Source organism: Oncorhynchus kisutch, linkage group LG2, assembly GCF_002021735.2.
Source record: "Oncorhynchus kisutch isolate 150728-3 linkage group LG2, Okis_V2, whole genome shotgun sequence".
In the NCBI taxonomy this organism is placed as follows: Eukaryota; Metazoa; Chordata; class Actinopteri; order Salmoniformes; family Salmonidae; genus Oncorhynchus; species Oncorhynchus kisutch.
In genome coordinates this window covers 7,283,236-7,299,871 of record NC_034175.2, presented here as the reverse complement: position 1 = coordinate 7,299,871, position 16,636 = coordinate 7,283,236, and the positions used below count along the sequence as shown (strand labels likewise).

The window sequence follows — 16,636 nt, the reverse complement described above, 5'->3', positions numbered from 1 at the left end:
TTTTGATTTCATGTAATGGACATACACAAAATAGTCAGATTATTTCACTTATATTTCACTGTATCACAATTCCAGTGGGTCAGAAGTTTACATACACTAAGTCGACTGTGCCTCTAAACAGCTTTGAAAAATCCAGAAAATTATGCCATGGCTTTAGAAGCTTCTGACAGGCTAATTGACATCATTTGAGTCAACTGGAGGTGTACCCGTGGATGTATTTCAAGGCCTACCTTCAAACTCTGTGCGTCATTGCTTGACGTCATGGGAAAATCAAGAGAAATCAGCCCCAAAAATTGTAGACCTCCACAAGTCTGGTTCATACTTGGGAGCAATTTCCAAACACTTGAAGGTACCACGTTCATCTGTACAAACAATAGTACGCAAGTATAAACACCATGAGCGTTATGACCGCGACCATGATGGCTGCGAGGCAACTGCACATGGGGACAAAGATCATACTTTTTGGAGAAATGTCCTCTGGTCTGACGAAACTAAAATAGAACTGTTTGGCCATATTGACCATCTTCATGTTTGGAGGAAAAAGTGGAAGAGTGGCCAGAAGAATATACCATCCCAACCGTGAAGCACGGGGGTGGCAGCGGGGGTGGCAGCATCATGTTGTGGGGGTGCTTTGCTGCAGTAGGGACTGGTGCACTTCACAAAATAAATGACATCATGAGGTAGGAAAATTATGTGCAAGCAAGGAGGCCTACAAACCTGACTCAGTTACACCAGCACTGTCAGGAGGAATGGGCCAAAATTAACCAAACTTATTGTGCGATGCTTGTGGAAGGCTACCCAAATCGTTTGACCCAAGTTAAACAAGTTAAAGGCAATGCTACCAAATACCAATTGAGTGTATGTAAACTTCTGACCCACTGAGAATGTAATGAAAGAAATAAAAGCTGAAATAAATCCTTCTCTCTACTATTATTCTGACATTTCACATTCTTAAAATAAAGTTGTGATCCTAACTGACCTAAGACAGGGAATTGTTACTAGGATTAAATGTCAGGAATAGTGAAAAACTGAGTTTAAATGTAGTTGGCTAAGGTGTATGTAAACTTCCTACTTCAACTGTATATACACCTAATCTGAAAGGCCCCAGAGTCTGCAGCACCACTAAGCAAGGCGCACCACTAAGCAAGCGGCACCATGAAGACCAGAGAGCTAACCAAACAGGTCAGGGATAACGTTTTGGAGAAGTACAGATCAGGGTTGGGCTGTAAAAAATTATCAGAAACTTTGAACACCCCACGGAGCACCATTAAATCATTATTAAAAATGGAAAGAATATGGCACCACAACAAACCTGCCAACAGTTGGCCGCCCACCAAGACTTACAGACCAGGCAATGAGGGCATTAATCAGAGAGGCAACAAAGAGACTGAAGATATCCCCGAAGAAGCTGCATAGCTCCACAGCGGAGATTGGAGTATCTGTCTACTTTAAGCCATACACTCTACAGAGCTGGGCTTAATGGAAGAGTGGTGAGAAAAAAGACATTGCTTAAAAGAAAAAATAAGCAAACACCACTTTGTTGTTTGTCAGAAGGCATGTGGGAGACTCAGAATTGAAGGAACGATGGATGGCGCTAAATACAGGGAAATTCTTGAGGAAAACCTATTTCAGTCTTCCAGAGATTTGAGACTGGGACGGAGGTTCACCTTCCAGCAGGACAATGACCCTAAGCATACTGCTAAAGTAACACCTGAGTGAGTTTAAATGTCTTGGAATAGCCTAGTCAAAGCCCAGACCTCAATCCAATTGAGAATCTGTGGTATGACTTAAAGATTGCTGTACACCAGCGGAACCCATCCAACTTGAAGGAGCTGGAGCAGTTTTGCCTTGAATAATGGGCAAAAATCCCAGTGGCTAGATGTGCCAAGCTTATAGATACATACCCCAAGAGACTTGCAGCTGTAATTGCTGCAAAAGGTGTCTCCACACAGTATTGACTTTGGGGGGTGAATAGTTATGCACGCTGAAGTTTTCTGTTTTTTAAATCTTATTTCTTGTTTGTTTCACAAGAAATATCTTCAAAGTGGTAGGCATGTTGTGTAAATCAAATGATACAAACACAACAGGCAACAAAATTGGAAAAATGCCAAGGGGGGTGAATACTTTCGCAGGCCACTGTAATACATCACCGGTGTCAGACACGATAGATGTGTTAAATTGTATCTGGGACTAGAACCCACAACCCACTCGAAAGAGAGTAACACACCTCAAAACACACAAGGTCACCTTTACGCACAAAGTGTGACAAACTGTGACGCACTGACTATTGCACCACAGCAAATGAAGACTCACAGTGTAAACTTTGATTATGCTCTTTATGCAGGATACAGTGAACTCCAAAAGTATTGGGACAATGACAAATGTTTTGTTGTTTTGGCTCTGTACTACAGCACTTTGGATTTTAAATGATACCCTCATAGTCATTGTATTTTCTATTGGGCACAAAATAATCTAAAACACAACCAAAACAAACAGCAAATGCATCCAACAAGTTTGTAGAGTCATACGATTGATGTAATCATTGCATGCTAGGAATATGGGACCAAATACTCCACTTTTGACTACTTTTAATACTCATAGGTGAATTTGTCCCAATACTTTTGGTCCCCTAAAATGGAGGGGACTATTTATAAAAAGTGCTGTAATTTCTAAACGATGTACCCTATATGGAAAGTGCTGGAGTACAGAGCCAAAACAACAACAAATGTGTCGTTGTCCCAATACTTTTGGAGCTCACTGTATATCTCACTATCTAACCAAACACTATATTTAGTAGTAGTAGTATCGGGTGTCTGGGTGTTACTACTGGGCATGAGGGCCAAAAACAAGATAACTACCACATATAATTATTGTAATTCTGTGGATAATCATTAGAGCTATACTTTTAAGGTATTTAATAGTTGCTTCCAAGAATACTATGTCATGAGTTTTTGTTTGTCTGTAAAGCTAAAAACATCCATAACTTGGTGACCATCTTTGTGTTCCTGACAGGTAAATGCCATTCGTCTGAATAATGGTATAGTAGTCCCACCCGCAGAAGATTCAGCTGACATGCAGTGTTGTTGTGAAGAGTCATTCCTTATGAATGTCACCAACACGTTGACAGATGTAAACACTGAACAGGGTCAAGGGCATATAGAACACTGCTTTATATCTATGGTTAAGGGTTTGAAGTGTGTGATGCTTGGAACTTATTTGATCATAATCTATACTGTCTCAAATGAGGCATGCTTTATGACTTGTTTTCAGTCAGCACAAAACAATAAGGAGTAGGAGTGATGTGTTAGTATTGTTCTGTTAAATCAGCACATACCTTTCCTTTCCATATACTGTAGAACATGTTGAATGAATGCACTGTGTACCATTATTGAACATTCAGATTTATTGAAAATAATAGTTTGTTTAAAACAACTTTATCAAAACAATTAAGAACTTTATATTCAAATCAGAGTCATATTCCAACAAGAATGCTTGATATACTTTGGTTATTCCACCAGGTCTCGAGCAAATTACAGTACTGAGAGGTGTTGAAATACTGTACATGATATATGATTCTTCATATATGATTATTCATTGTGATACTAATCTGGAAGAATAAATCTTCAATAATGAAAAAAGACAATGAAAGATGTTTTGCTAAAATGTTCAGAGAAATAATTCCATCGACAGCATGATAGTGGAATGAGAGATATATTCTGCATCAGGATGCAATTACAGCAGAAATGTTCCTTCTCAGGATGACAGGTCCAGAAATCTGTGGAAAATATTTGTAAGACATTGTGAAAGAGTCATGTGTCAGTTTCACTCCTGTAAATACCATGGTATTCTTCTCTGTTAATATTTGACAAGATACAGTTGAAGTAGGAAGTTTACATTAACCTGAGCATTTTTGCCTTTTTCAAGATAATCCATCCACCTGACAGGTGCGGCATATTAAGAATGATTTAACAGCATGATCATTACACAGGTGCCTCTTGTGTTTCCCTAAGTTTTACTCCTGTAAATACCACCGTGATGATGAGGGATGCCGTGTTTTAAATAACATCATAGTGGTTAAATATATTTCTACACATTTTTCATGCTTCTCTGTAAATATTTGAATAGATAGATATTTGACTAGATTAATATGGTGCAATGTATTCTCTCGTTCTAAATACAGTGAGTGTACAAAACATCAGGAACACCTTCCTAATATTGAATTGCACCCTCAAACTGTTGGCCTGGCAGCTACGACCATACCCCATTCAAAGGCACTTAAATATTGTCTCTTACCCATTGACCCTCTGAATGGCACACAGGCACAATACATGTCTCAATTGTCTCAAGGCTTAAAAATCCTTCTATAACCTGTCTCTTCCCCTTCATTCTATACTGATTGAAGTGGATTTAACAAGTAACATCAATAAGGGATAATAGCTTTCACCTGGATTCACCTGGTCAGTCTATGTCATGGAAAGAGCAGTTCTTAATGTTTTGTATACTCAGTTGATTACAAGCCAGTGGGGACACACACCCTCCTGATATCATAGCCATTATACTTCATCACAAGAAGCACACGGTGGTCTGACATTGAACAAGAGTGACCATGTTCGGTTATATCAATATCTATGACATTATTTCACCATATTATAAAACTCTTTCAGTCAATTACATCATTTTATTCACATTGCCCTGGCCCATGGAACTACGTAAGTGACATGTATGTGTGAATAATTATATTTTATGGGTTCACTTAACTAAATACATTTTTTGGTCTGTGTGTTATTTTTCAGTCAGTGAGTTTTGCTTGTCCATTGACATTCAGATGAGGATCCTGGCCAATGAGGAGAGGAGGAGAAGGAGCCAGACACTAACCCCCAGCTGTACTGACACTGAACCACAGCTGATGGTGATCTGTCTGGTGATGTTGCTGTAGCTCATGGTTCTGTTGTTGAAAGCCAGGCAGGAGCTTAGGCCACTCTGGCTCTCCACAGCACTGTATAGCTTCAGATCTGGATTTATCCCATTCAGATGGTTCCCATTGAAAGCAAAATTGAAACTCAGCCTGAGGGTTGGACTGGGCAGAGCAGGACATGGTCAGAGTAGACCTGATTAGGAAAGAGGTAGTGGTGTGTCGGGAGATATGCATTACTGTCATGACTCGGCAAACAGTGTCTATGGAAATGTAGTAGATACCCAATGAGGCCTGGTGGTAGAGAGGAACCAGACGCTTAAAGGGATATTCAGGGAGCCGATGTGTTATAGAACAAAATCGATTGATCATGATAAATCATACATCATTGGCCATTTGATTGTAGTGTGTCACGATAATTTTCAATCCCAATGATGATAACAATCACTATAGCTTTGACCAATTCCCCCTAGGTTGTAAAGCTAGGGTTAATAAGAATTAGGCAAAGACTCAGATTCTGCAAACGGTTCGTTGTAGTTTATTCATGAGAGCTCTAAAAATCATATAATGCGCATAGCCTTTTATATAACTCCTACAGGCGCCTACAAGTCTACAAGCACATCTGTTCCTCCCTGGGTGGAGGAACTTTATCTCCTGTCCTTGGTCTCACAGTATCAAAACATGTCTGTTGTCAGTTCCTCTTTATCACACACAAACACAATGTTCCCACTGTCTCACAATATTCTAGTACTATGTCTAAACACATTGTCTAAGCTTCTGTAACTATTAGGGTGAAATACTTTAGTCATTTACTCTTAATGTCATTCAGATTATCTTATTATTACTTTAAACATATAAATTCCCTTATCATAGTGTCACTCCCAAATCACTGTAAAGAGTCAAAGCTTGACATGTGGACTGCAGCCAAAATATGTGAATTCATCAAGTAGAGTTAGTGTGCATACTCTCATACTCACAGCTGATACTGAGATGTAGAGGCTTAGTGGTTCCATTACTGACGGTGCTGAAAGCATTACAGCTAAATGGCCCATCGTTGTATCGAGTCACACTGACTATGGTGAGAGTACTGTTCCCATCACTAAGCTGAATTCCATTACTGGCTGTGACTTCGGAGTTGCCATTCAGCCAGCGGTAAGAGAGGGAGGAGCCAGAGAAAAATCAAAACAGACTGACAGAGCTTTTGAATTCCAAAAGTTGTTGGCCACCAGTCTCACAGCAGAAACAGGTTCTGAGAGAGAGAGAGTGATTGTTACAGGGAAAGAAAGAGAGGGTAAACACATAACAGAAACCAGAGGGAACACCATGCGGGAAAAGGGACAAAGACATCCTGTTTCCATTACGCCCATTCTTTTAGTGGAGTTTGTTGGTGTCAGCCCATCTTTAGGCCATACTTGTCTGTAGCCATGATGACTTGCAGAATCCTATCTAAATGTGTTATAGCCCTTTAAGTAGTGGTGGAAAAAGTCTGAGACCAACCACCCAGACGGCTGATGAAACTGAGGAGTATTTCTGTCTGTAATAAAGCCCTTTTGTTGGGGAAACCTCATTCTGACCGGCTGGGCCTGGCCCCCAAGTAGGTAGGCCTGTGCCCCTCCAAGGCCTAGTAATGGCTGTGCCCCTGCCAATTCATTAGGGCCTCAATTGTCTGATTTCCTTATATGATCTGTAACTCAGTAAAATTGTTGAAATTGTTTCATGTAGCGTTTATATCTTTGTTCAGGGTAGATTGAAGCGTTCAATCTATCGATCTATTTGATTATTTTGTTGAGCAAGGGTTTTTAACATACTGTCTAACGACAAAAGAGAAGCTGCATATATCTAATTATAGACAAGTTGACTGACTAATAAATAGCCTACCAAAATGTCAGAAATTCTAAGCAGAAACATACTGTATATAAATCAGGCAACAAAAATATCCTGCACCCTCTGTCAAAAAAATCATTCTTCCATCTTTGACTGTAGCCTACAGTGCATTTTCTATATTTGCGGGTTAGGGTTGGGTGTACGCCTCAGATTTTCACTTCATCACATATAGTCGGCGGTTACGAATATTTATTAGTGCATTCGGAAAAAGCATTCAGACCCCTTGACTTTTTCCACATTTAGTTACATTACAGCCATTTTCTAAAATGTATGAATTAAAAAAATGTTTTATTAATCTACACACAATACCTCATAATGACAAAGGGACAACAGGTTTTTAGATTTTTTTGCGTATTTATAAAAAATAAAAACAGAAATACCTTATTTACGTAAGTATTCAGACCCTTTCCTATGAGACTCATATCAAATCAAATTGTATTTGTCACATAGACATGGTTAGCAGATGTTAATGCGAGTGTAGTGAAATGCTTCTGTAAACATTATTAAAGTGACACTATATAGAGTGGCATTGTATAAAGTGACTAGTGATCCATTTATTAAAGTGGCCAGTGATTGGGTCTCAATGTGGGCAGCAGCCTCTCTGAGTTAGTGATCGCTGTTTAGCAGTCTGATGGCCTTGAGATAGAAGCTGTTTTTCAGTCTCTCGGTCACAGCTTTGATGCACCTGTACTGACCTCACCTTCTGGATGGTAGCGGTGTGAGCAGGCAGTTGATCGGGTGGTTGATGTCCTTGATGATCTTTTTTGGCCTTCCTGTGACATCGGTGTTGTAGGTGTCATGGAGGGCAGGTAGTTTGCCCCTCGGTGATGCACTGTGCAGACCCCACCACAGTTGAGTGAGGTGCAGTTGCCATACCAGGCTGTGGTACAGCCCGACAGGACGCTCTCGATTGTGCATCTGTAAAACTTTGTCAGGGTTTTGGGTGACAAGCCAAATTTCTTCAGCCTCCTGTGGTGGACCATTTCAGTTTGTCTGTGATGTGTACGCTGAGGAACTTAAAACGTTCTACCTTCTCCACTGCTGTCCCTTCAATGTGGATAGGGGGGTGCTCCCTCTGCTGTTTCCTGAAGTTTTTGATTTTTTTCCTGACACCACACTCCGAGTGCCTTCGCCTCCTTCCTGTAGGCTGTCTCGTCGTTGTTGGTAATCAAGCCCATTACTGTTGTGTTGTCTGCAAACATGATGATTGAGTTGGCGTGCATGGCCACGCAGTTGTGGGTGAACAGGGAGTACAGGAGGTGGCTGAGCACGCATCATTGTGGGGCCCCAGTGTTGAGGGTTGTTTCCTACCTTCGCCAGCTGGGGGCGGCCTGTCAAGTCCAGGACCCAATTGCACAGGGTGGGGTTGAGACCCAGGGCCTCCAGGTTGATGATGAGCTTGGAGGGTACTATGGTGTAGAATGCTGAGCTGTAGTCAATAAACGGCATTCTTACACAGATATTCCTTTTGTCCAGATGGGATAGGGCAGTGTGCAGTGTGCAGTGTGCAGTGTGCAGTGTGCAGTGTGCAGTGTGATGGCGATTGCGTCATCTGTGGACCTGTTTGGGCGGTATACAAGCTGAAGTGGGTCTAGGGTGGCTGGTAAGGTGGAGGTGATATGATCCTTGACTAGTCTCTCAAAGCACTTCATGATGACAGAAGGTGCGGCAGTGGCCCTGCATTAACCTGAAAGCGGGCAAAGAAGGTGTTTAGTTTGTCTGGAAGCGTGACGTCGTTGTCCGTTACGTGGTTGGATTTCTTTTTGTAGTCTTGATTTCCTTTAGACCCTGCCACATACAGTTGAAGTCGGAAGTTTACATACACTTAGGTTGGAGTCATTAACTTGTTATGGCTGCAATACCCCTATCGGGATAAGTGTCATCAACAACTGCTGAATACATAGCGCTACATACAATAAATATTACTATAAACATTTATATTCATGAAATCACAAGTGCAATATAGGAAAACACAGCTTAGCCTTTTGTTAATCCACCTGTCGTGTCAGATTTTGAAATTATGCTTTACAGCGAAAGCAATCCAAGCGTTTGTGTAAGTTTATCGATCGCACGATAAAACATTAAGTACACTTAGCATCAGGTAGCTCGGTCACGAAAATCAGAAAAGCAATCAAATTAATCGTTTACCTTTGATTATCTTTGGATGTTTCCACTCACGAGACTCCCAGTTACACAACAAATGTTCCGGTTGTTCCATAAAGATGATTTTTATATCCAAAATACCTCAGTTTGTTTGTCGCGTTATGTTCAGAAGTCCACAGGAAAGAGAGGTCATGACAATGCAGATGAAAATTCCAAATTGTTTCCATAATGTCCACAGAAACATGTCAAACGTTTTTTATAATCAATCCTCAGGTTGTTTTTAAAATATATAATCGATAATATATCAACCGCAAATGTCTTTCACAGTAGGAGAGGGGAATACAATGGCTGTCCAAATTCTGTTGCGCAAGGAAATCTCATGTGACCACTTGACGAGATGTTATCGTTCTGGCTCATTTTTCAAAATAAAAGCCTGTAACTATGTCTGAAGACTGTTGACACCTTGAGGAAGCGATAGGAAAAGGAATCTGGTTCATATCCCTTTAAATCCAACAAAGGGAGGCTATGGAACATGGAGTTTTCAAAATAGAAGCCACTTCCTGTTTTGATTTTCCTCAGGGTTTTGCCTGCAATACTCACAGACAATATTTTGACAGTTTTGGAAACTTTAGAGTGTTTTCTATCCAATACATATATTAGGAACTGAGACTGAGGAGCTGGCCATTTACAACGGCACCTTTTCATCCAAGCTACTCAATACTGCCCCTGTAGCCATATAAAGTTAAAACTCATTTTTCAATCACAAATTTCTTGTTAACAAATTATAGTTTCGGCAAGTCAGTTAAGACATCTACTTTGTGCATGACACAAGTCATTTTTCCAACAATTGTTTACAGACAGATTATTTCACTGTATCACAATTCCAGTGGGTCAGTGGAGTTTACATACACTATGTTGACTGTGCCTTTAAACAGCTTGGAAAATTCCAGAATATGAAGTCATGGCTTTAGAAGTTTCTGATAGGCTAATTGACATAATTTGAGTTAATTGGAGTTGTATCTGTGGATGTATTTCAAGGCCTACCTTCAAACTCAGTGCCTCTTTGCTTGACGTCATGGGAAAATTAAAAGAAATCAGCCAAGACCTCCTTCATCCTTGGGAGCAATTTCCAAACGCCTGAAGGTATCACATTCATATGTACAAACAATAGTATGCATGACCCCAAGCATACCTCCAAAGTTGTGGAAAAATGGCTTATTAAGGACAACAAAGTCAATGAATTGGAGTGACCATCACAAAGCCCTGACCTCAATCCTATAGAAAATGTGTGGGCAGAACTGAAAAAGTGTGTGCGAGCAAGGAGGCCTACAAACCTGACTCAGTTACACCAGCCCTGTCAGGAGGAATGGGCCAACATTAACCAAACTATTATGGGAAGCTTGTGGAAGGCTACCCAAAATGTTTGACCCAAGTTAAACAATTTAAAGGCAATGCTACCAAATACTAATTGAGTGTATGTAAGAGAGAATACAGTAGACGGCACACGAAAAACGTGTGATTTATGACCCTACTTTATGGGTCAGGTGTGTATGCCCATATATGGGCATACTGCAGGACATCCTGTCAGGAAGTTCTCACGCTCTCTAGGGAGTGCCCATATATGTACATCCTGTCAGGAAGTTCTCACGCTTTAGATTGAGTGTTTATTTAACCAGATAGTGCATCTGTTCCTTTGAAGCTGTCATGATGATTGATGTGTAGGGACCTCGTTGAACTGGGGGATGTGTTTGAACATTTCAAAGAGCATGGAACCCCTTGTTGTAGTGACCAGTTGTCTGTTGGCTGTTGTCTGTGAAACAGGAATGTCCGGGGTTATTGTGGGCAGCCGCATAAAAAATAAGAGCTGAACACTACAAGCAACCTCGATTAACCCCAGAACACTAAACAAGAAATTAAACATGGATTTTGTGATCAGTGACACACATCTGATGACCGTAACAACGGAAGCAGGACCTCGGTGGAAACATAGAGAAGGGCAGAGTAATAAGCATTAATATATGATGCGGCAAAAAAGCGGCTTCTAAATATGTATAGAACCCAAATACCCTCCGCAACTTTGCTGAAAGATCAAGTGTTGATGTCTAATGGACAGTGTCATGACGTTGACCTGTGGGTAAGGTTTATGACCCCCCCCCCCATAAATACCTTTCTCCCTTCCCTCTCTCTTGACTCCACAGAGGGACTCTTGAATAGCCTTTGTTAAACAGAGAGTCTGGGAACATCAAATATTTCGGGAATAGGACAAGTTGAAAATATGCGTTGGTACTTAATGAATATGATGTCAGTTTGGTTGTCATTTGAGACTTTATGACTGATGACAGGACGACTTAAACTGTATCTGGGAAAGTCTACACATTATAGTTAACAGATTCACATGGAATTGTTGTGCAATTAAAATGTTTAAATATACAATTACTGGTGAAAAGATTAAATGTAATTTTAGCTTCCAAATTAGAGATTTGTGTTTTCATAAGGTTAGGGCTCTGCTCAATCTGTGGCCCACCCCTGTGAAGAGACATGGGCTATAAACTATGAAACACACCTTTCTCCCTCCACTATATAAGCCCTTGACGAAAATGTAACCTCCTGTTCCGGATACATTAGGATGACGGTCCGATGTCAGAAGGATTCAGATAATAACTACAGAACGAAGCCAACCTCAGCGTGAGCTTTGGTTGCGAATGGTATGAACTTTGAACTCTTATTCCCTACAGAAGTGATACCTCCTAGCCGTTGAGTTATCAGCGGCCGCTGTAAACATGGGCTAGGAGAGGACAGACAGAGTATCCCGTCTACCACCAAATGACGACACTACAACGTTTCCCGTTCACCACCAGAGACACTCTTCAAAGGACAAAGGACACTGTTGGGCAACACGGCCATCCATCTACCACCAACCTATTGAAGCGTAGCTCAGAGTAAATATTTATTGCATTTTTCTTTTCCAAATGGGCGTAATTTAGGTAATTTAGAATGCATAGGATATTGTATTTACGATAGCACATCTTCTCCCTTTGTTCCTCAGTCTTTCCGCTCTTTCACTCAAACCCAACCCACTTTCCGTTGTGTAACCAGCTGTCATATCTGCTCCGTCCGCCAGGGAAGTTTTCCTTTATGACGTAATTTGTAATCAATGTATGGTTCATTCTGTGTATTTGTAATTCTGTGTGATTAGTTAGGTATTTAGTAAATAAATAATTAAACCCAATTTTGTATTGCTGATTCAACTTGTTAGCCAGGGTTCATGATCAAGAATTTACAACTTTCAGATGAGACTGAAATTAGGTGACGATTAATATCGACTGCTATTGATGTAAAATATTACTTGGTCTTTAAGAGTTTATTCGTAAGATCTATAAATGTTATTTTGTGGTGCCCCGACTCTCTAGTTAATTACATTTACATGATTAGATCAATCAGGTAATATTAATTACAGAGAAAGGATTTTATAGAATAGCTGTCACGTTCTGACCTTAGTTCTTTTGTTATGTCTTTGTTTAGTATGGACAGGGCGTGAGTTGGGTTGGTTGTCTATGTTCCTTTTTCTATGTTTCAATCAGAGGCAGCTGTCAATCGTTGTTCCTGATTGAGAACCATACTTATGTAGACTGGTTTCACTTTTGAGTTGTGGGTGATTATTTTCCGTGTCAGTGTTTGTGCCACACGGGACTGTTTCGTTTGTTTCGTTCTTTCACTTTGTTATTTTGTGTTTTGTAGTGTTCCATTTTACATATTAAAATGGACACTTACCACGCTGCAAATTGGTCCGATATCTCTTACTCCTCATCAGAAGAAGAGGACGAGCGTTACAATAGCATGTTATATTAATTAATCCGGCATAGCTAAAGACACGATAACAGCTATGGGGTTATCTGTTTGATTTACGTGGCCTGTAGAGTGAAACTCTATACCCTCTGCCGATCACTTTTCACTCTTGAAAGTCATGGTAGATACAAAAATAGTCATATGAACCTCTGATTGATCATTAGTCTCAAAATCATAAAACACATATTTCTCTGAATGTTCATCTTCAGCCAAGGGCTGAATATAACATTCGTGTGGCACTTCTTGAACCACTTCAGCATCTCTGCTTTTCTGCTTTTTCCTTTACAGATTGGGCAATGTATGATTCCACACACATGAGGTTTAGGGCTGTCTATTTTAAGGTTGTAAATGCGATGGCATTTTTGACATTTTGTCACGTTCTGACCATAGTTATTTTGTATTTTCTTTGTTTTAGTGTGGTCAGGGCATGAGTTGGGTGGGCAGTCTATGTTTTCTGTTTCTTGTTTGGCATTTTTATTTCACCTTTATTTAACCAGGTAGGCTAGTTGAGAACAAGTTCTCATTTGCAACTGCGACCTGGCCAAGATAAAGCATAGCAGTGTGAACAGACAACACAGAGTTACACATGGAGTAAACAATTAACAAGTCAATAATACAGTAGAAAAAGGAGAGTCTATATACATTGTGTGCGAAAGGCATGAGGAGGTAGGTGAATAATTACAATTTTGCAGATTAACGCTGGAGTGATAAATGATCAGATGGTCATGTACAGGTAGAGATATTGGTGTGCAAAAGAGCATAAAATAAAATAAATAAAAACAGTATGGGGATGAGGTAGGTAAAAATGGGTGGGCTATTTACCGATAGACTATGTACAGCGGCAGCGATCGGTTAGCTGCTCAGATAGCAGATGTTTGAAGTTGGTGAGGGAGATAAAAGTCTCCAACTTCAGCGATTTTTGCAATTTGTTCCAGTCACAGGCAGCAGAGAACTGGAACGAAAGGCGGCCAAATGAGGTGTTGGCATTAGGGATGATCAGTGAACTGAGATACACCTGCTGGAGCGCGTGTTACGGGTGGGTGTTGCCATCGTGACCAGTGAACTGAGATAAGGCGGAGCTTTACCTAGCATGGACTTGTAGATGACCTGGAGCCAGTGGGTCTGGCGACGAATATGTAGCGAGGGCCAGCCGACTAGAGCATACAGGTCGCAGTGGTGGGTGGTATAAGGTGTTTTAGTGACAAAACGGATGGCACTGTGATAAACTGCATCCAATTTGCTGAGTAGAGTGTTGGAAGCTATTTTGTAGATGACATCGCCGAAGTCGAGGATCGGTAGGATAGTCAGTTTTACTAGGGTAAGTTTGGCGGTGTGAGTGAAGGAGGCTTTGTTGCGGAATAGAAAGCTGACTCTAGATTAGATTTTCGATTGGAGATGTTTGATATGAGTCTGGAAGGAGAGTTTACAGTCTAGCCAGACACCTAGGTACTTATAGATGTCCACATATTCAAGGTCGGAACCATCCAGGGTGGTGATGCTAGTCAGGCGTGCGGGTGCAGGCAGCGAACGGTTGAAAAGCATGCATTTGGTTTTACTAGCGTTTAAGAGCAGTTGGAGGCCACGGAAGGAGTGTTGTATGGCATTGAAGCTCGTTTGGAGGTTAGATAGCACAGTGTCCAAGGACGGGCCGGAAGTATATAGAATGGTGTCGTCTGCGTAGACATGGATCAGGGAATCGCCCGCAGCAAGAGCAACATCATTGATATATACAGAGAAAAGAGTCGGCCCGAGAATTGAACCCTTGTGGCACCCCCATAGAGACTGCCAGAGGACCGGACAGCATGCCCTCCGATTTGACACACAAGGCAAGGCAGTCATCCGAAAAACCGAGGCTACTGAGTCTGCCGATAAGAATATGGTGATTGACAGAGTCGAAAGCCTTGGCAAGGTCGATGAAGACGGCTGCACAGTACTGTCTTTTATCGATGGCGGTTATGATATCGTTTAGTACCTTGAGCGTGGCTAAGGTGCACCCGTGACCGGCTCGGAAACCAGATTGCACAGCGGAGAAGGTACGGTGGGATTCGAGATGGTCAGGGACCTGTTTGCTGACTTGGCTTTCGAAGACCTTAGATAGGCAGGGCAGGATGGATATAGGTCTGTAACAGTTTGGGTCCAGGGTGTCTTCCCCTTTGAATAGGGGGATGACTGCGGCAGCTTTCCAATCCTTGGGGATCTCAGACGATATGAAAGAGAGGTTGAACAGGCTGGTAATAGGGGTTACGACAATGGCGGCGGATAGTTTCAGAAATAGAGGGTCCAGATTGTCAAGCCCAGCTGATTTGTACGGGTCCAGGTTTTGCAGCTCTTTCAGAACATCTGCTATCTGGATTTGGATAAAGGAGAACCTGGAGAGGCTTGGGCGAGTAGCTGCGGGGGGGGCGGAGCTGTTGGCCGAGGTTGGAGTAGCCAGGCGGAAGGCATGGCCAGCCATTGAGAAATGCTTGTTGAAGTTTCCGATAATCATGGATTTATCGGTGGTGACCGTGTTACCTAGCCTCAGTGCAGTGGGCAGCTGGGAGGAGGTGCTCTTGTTCTCCATGGACTTCACAGTGTCCCAGAACTTTTTGGAGTTGGAGCTACAATATGCAAATTTCTGCCTGAAGAAGCTGGCCTTAGCTTTCCTGACTGACTGCGTGTATTGGTTCCTGACTTCCCTGAATAGTTGCATATCGCGGGGACTATTCGATGCTATTGCAGTCCGCCACAGGATGTTTTTGTGCTGGTCGAGGGCAGTCAGGTCTGGAGTGAACCAAGGGCTATATCTGTTCTTAGTTCTGCATTTTTGAACGGAGCATGCTTATCTAAAATGGTGAGGAAGTTACTTTTAAAGAATGACCAGGCATCCTCAACTGATGGTATGAGGTCAATGTCCTTCCAGGATACCCGGGCCAGGTCGATTAGAAAGGCCTGCTCACAGAAGTGTTTTAGGGAGCGTTTGACAGTGATGAGGGGTGGTCGTTTGACTGCGGCTCCGTAGCGGATACAGGCAATGAGGCAGTGATCGCTGAGATCCTGGTTGAAGACAGCGGAGGTGTATTTGGAGGGCCAGTTGGTCAGGATGACATCTATGAGGGTGCCCTTGTTTACAGATTTAGGGTTGTACCTGGTGGGTTCCTTGATGATTTGTGTGAGATTGAGGGCATCTAGCTTAGATTGTAGGACTGCCGGGGTGTTAAACATATCCCAGTTTAGGTCACCTAACAGAACAAACTCTGAAGCTAGATGGGGGGCGATCAATTCACAAATGGTGTCCAGGGCACAGCTGGGAGCTGAGGGGGGTCGGTAGCAGGCGGCAACAGTGAGAGACTTATTTCTGGAGAGAGTAATTTTTAAAAAAATTAGTAGTTCGAACTGTTTGGCTATGGACCTGGAAAGTATGACATTACTTTGCAGGCTATCTCTGCAGTAGACTGCAACTCCTCCCCCTTTGGCGGTTCTATCTTGACGGAAAATGTTATAGTTGGGTATGGAAAACTCAGAATTTTTGGTGTCCTTCCTGAGCCAGGATTCAGACACGGCAAGGACATCAGGGTTAGCAGAGTGTGCTAAAGCAGTGAGTAAAACAAATGCATGAAACCAAGGCTTTTTCGATCACAGAAGTCGACAAATGAGGGTGCCTGGGGACATGCAGGGCCTGGGTTTACCTCCACATCACCCGCGGAACAGAGGAGGAGTAGTATGAGGGTGCGGCTAAAGGCTATCAAAACTGGTCGCCTAGAGCGTTGGGGACAGAGAGTAAAAGGAGCAGATTTCTGGGCATGGTAGAATATATTCAGGGCATAATGCGCAGACAGGGGTATGGTGGGGTGCGGGTACAGCGGAGGTAAGCCCAGGCACTGGGTGATGATGAGAGAGGTTGTATCTCTG

The 16,636-nt window shown here is 42.0% G+C and overlaps 1 long non-coding RNA gene across 1 annotated transcript; it reads right to left on the bottom strand.

Moving 5' to 3' along the window:
• Positions 1 to 3,380: 3,380 nt before the first annotated feature.
• LOC116353090 (uncharacterized) lies at positions 3,381 to 6,153 on the bottom strand. The gene is made up of 2 exons (XR_004202447.1): positions 5,890 to 6,153; positions 3,381 to 5,108 (listed from the first exon to the last, which is right to left on the bottom strand). It is a non-coding gene; the product is annotated as an uncharacterized LOC116353090 (long non-coding RNA).
• Positions 6,154 to 16,636: the final 10,483 nt, after the last annotated feature.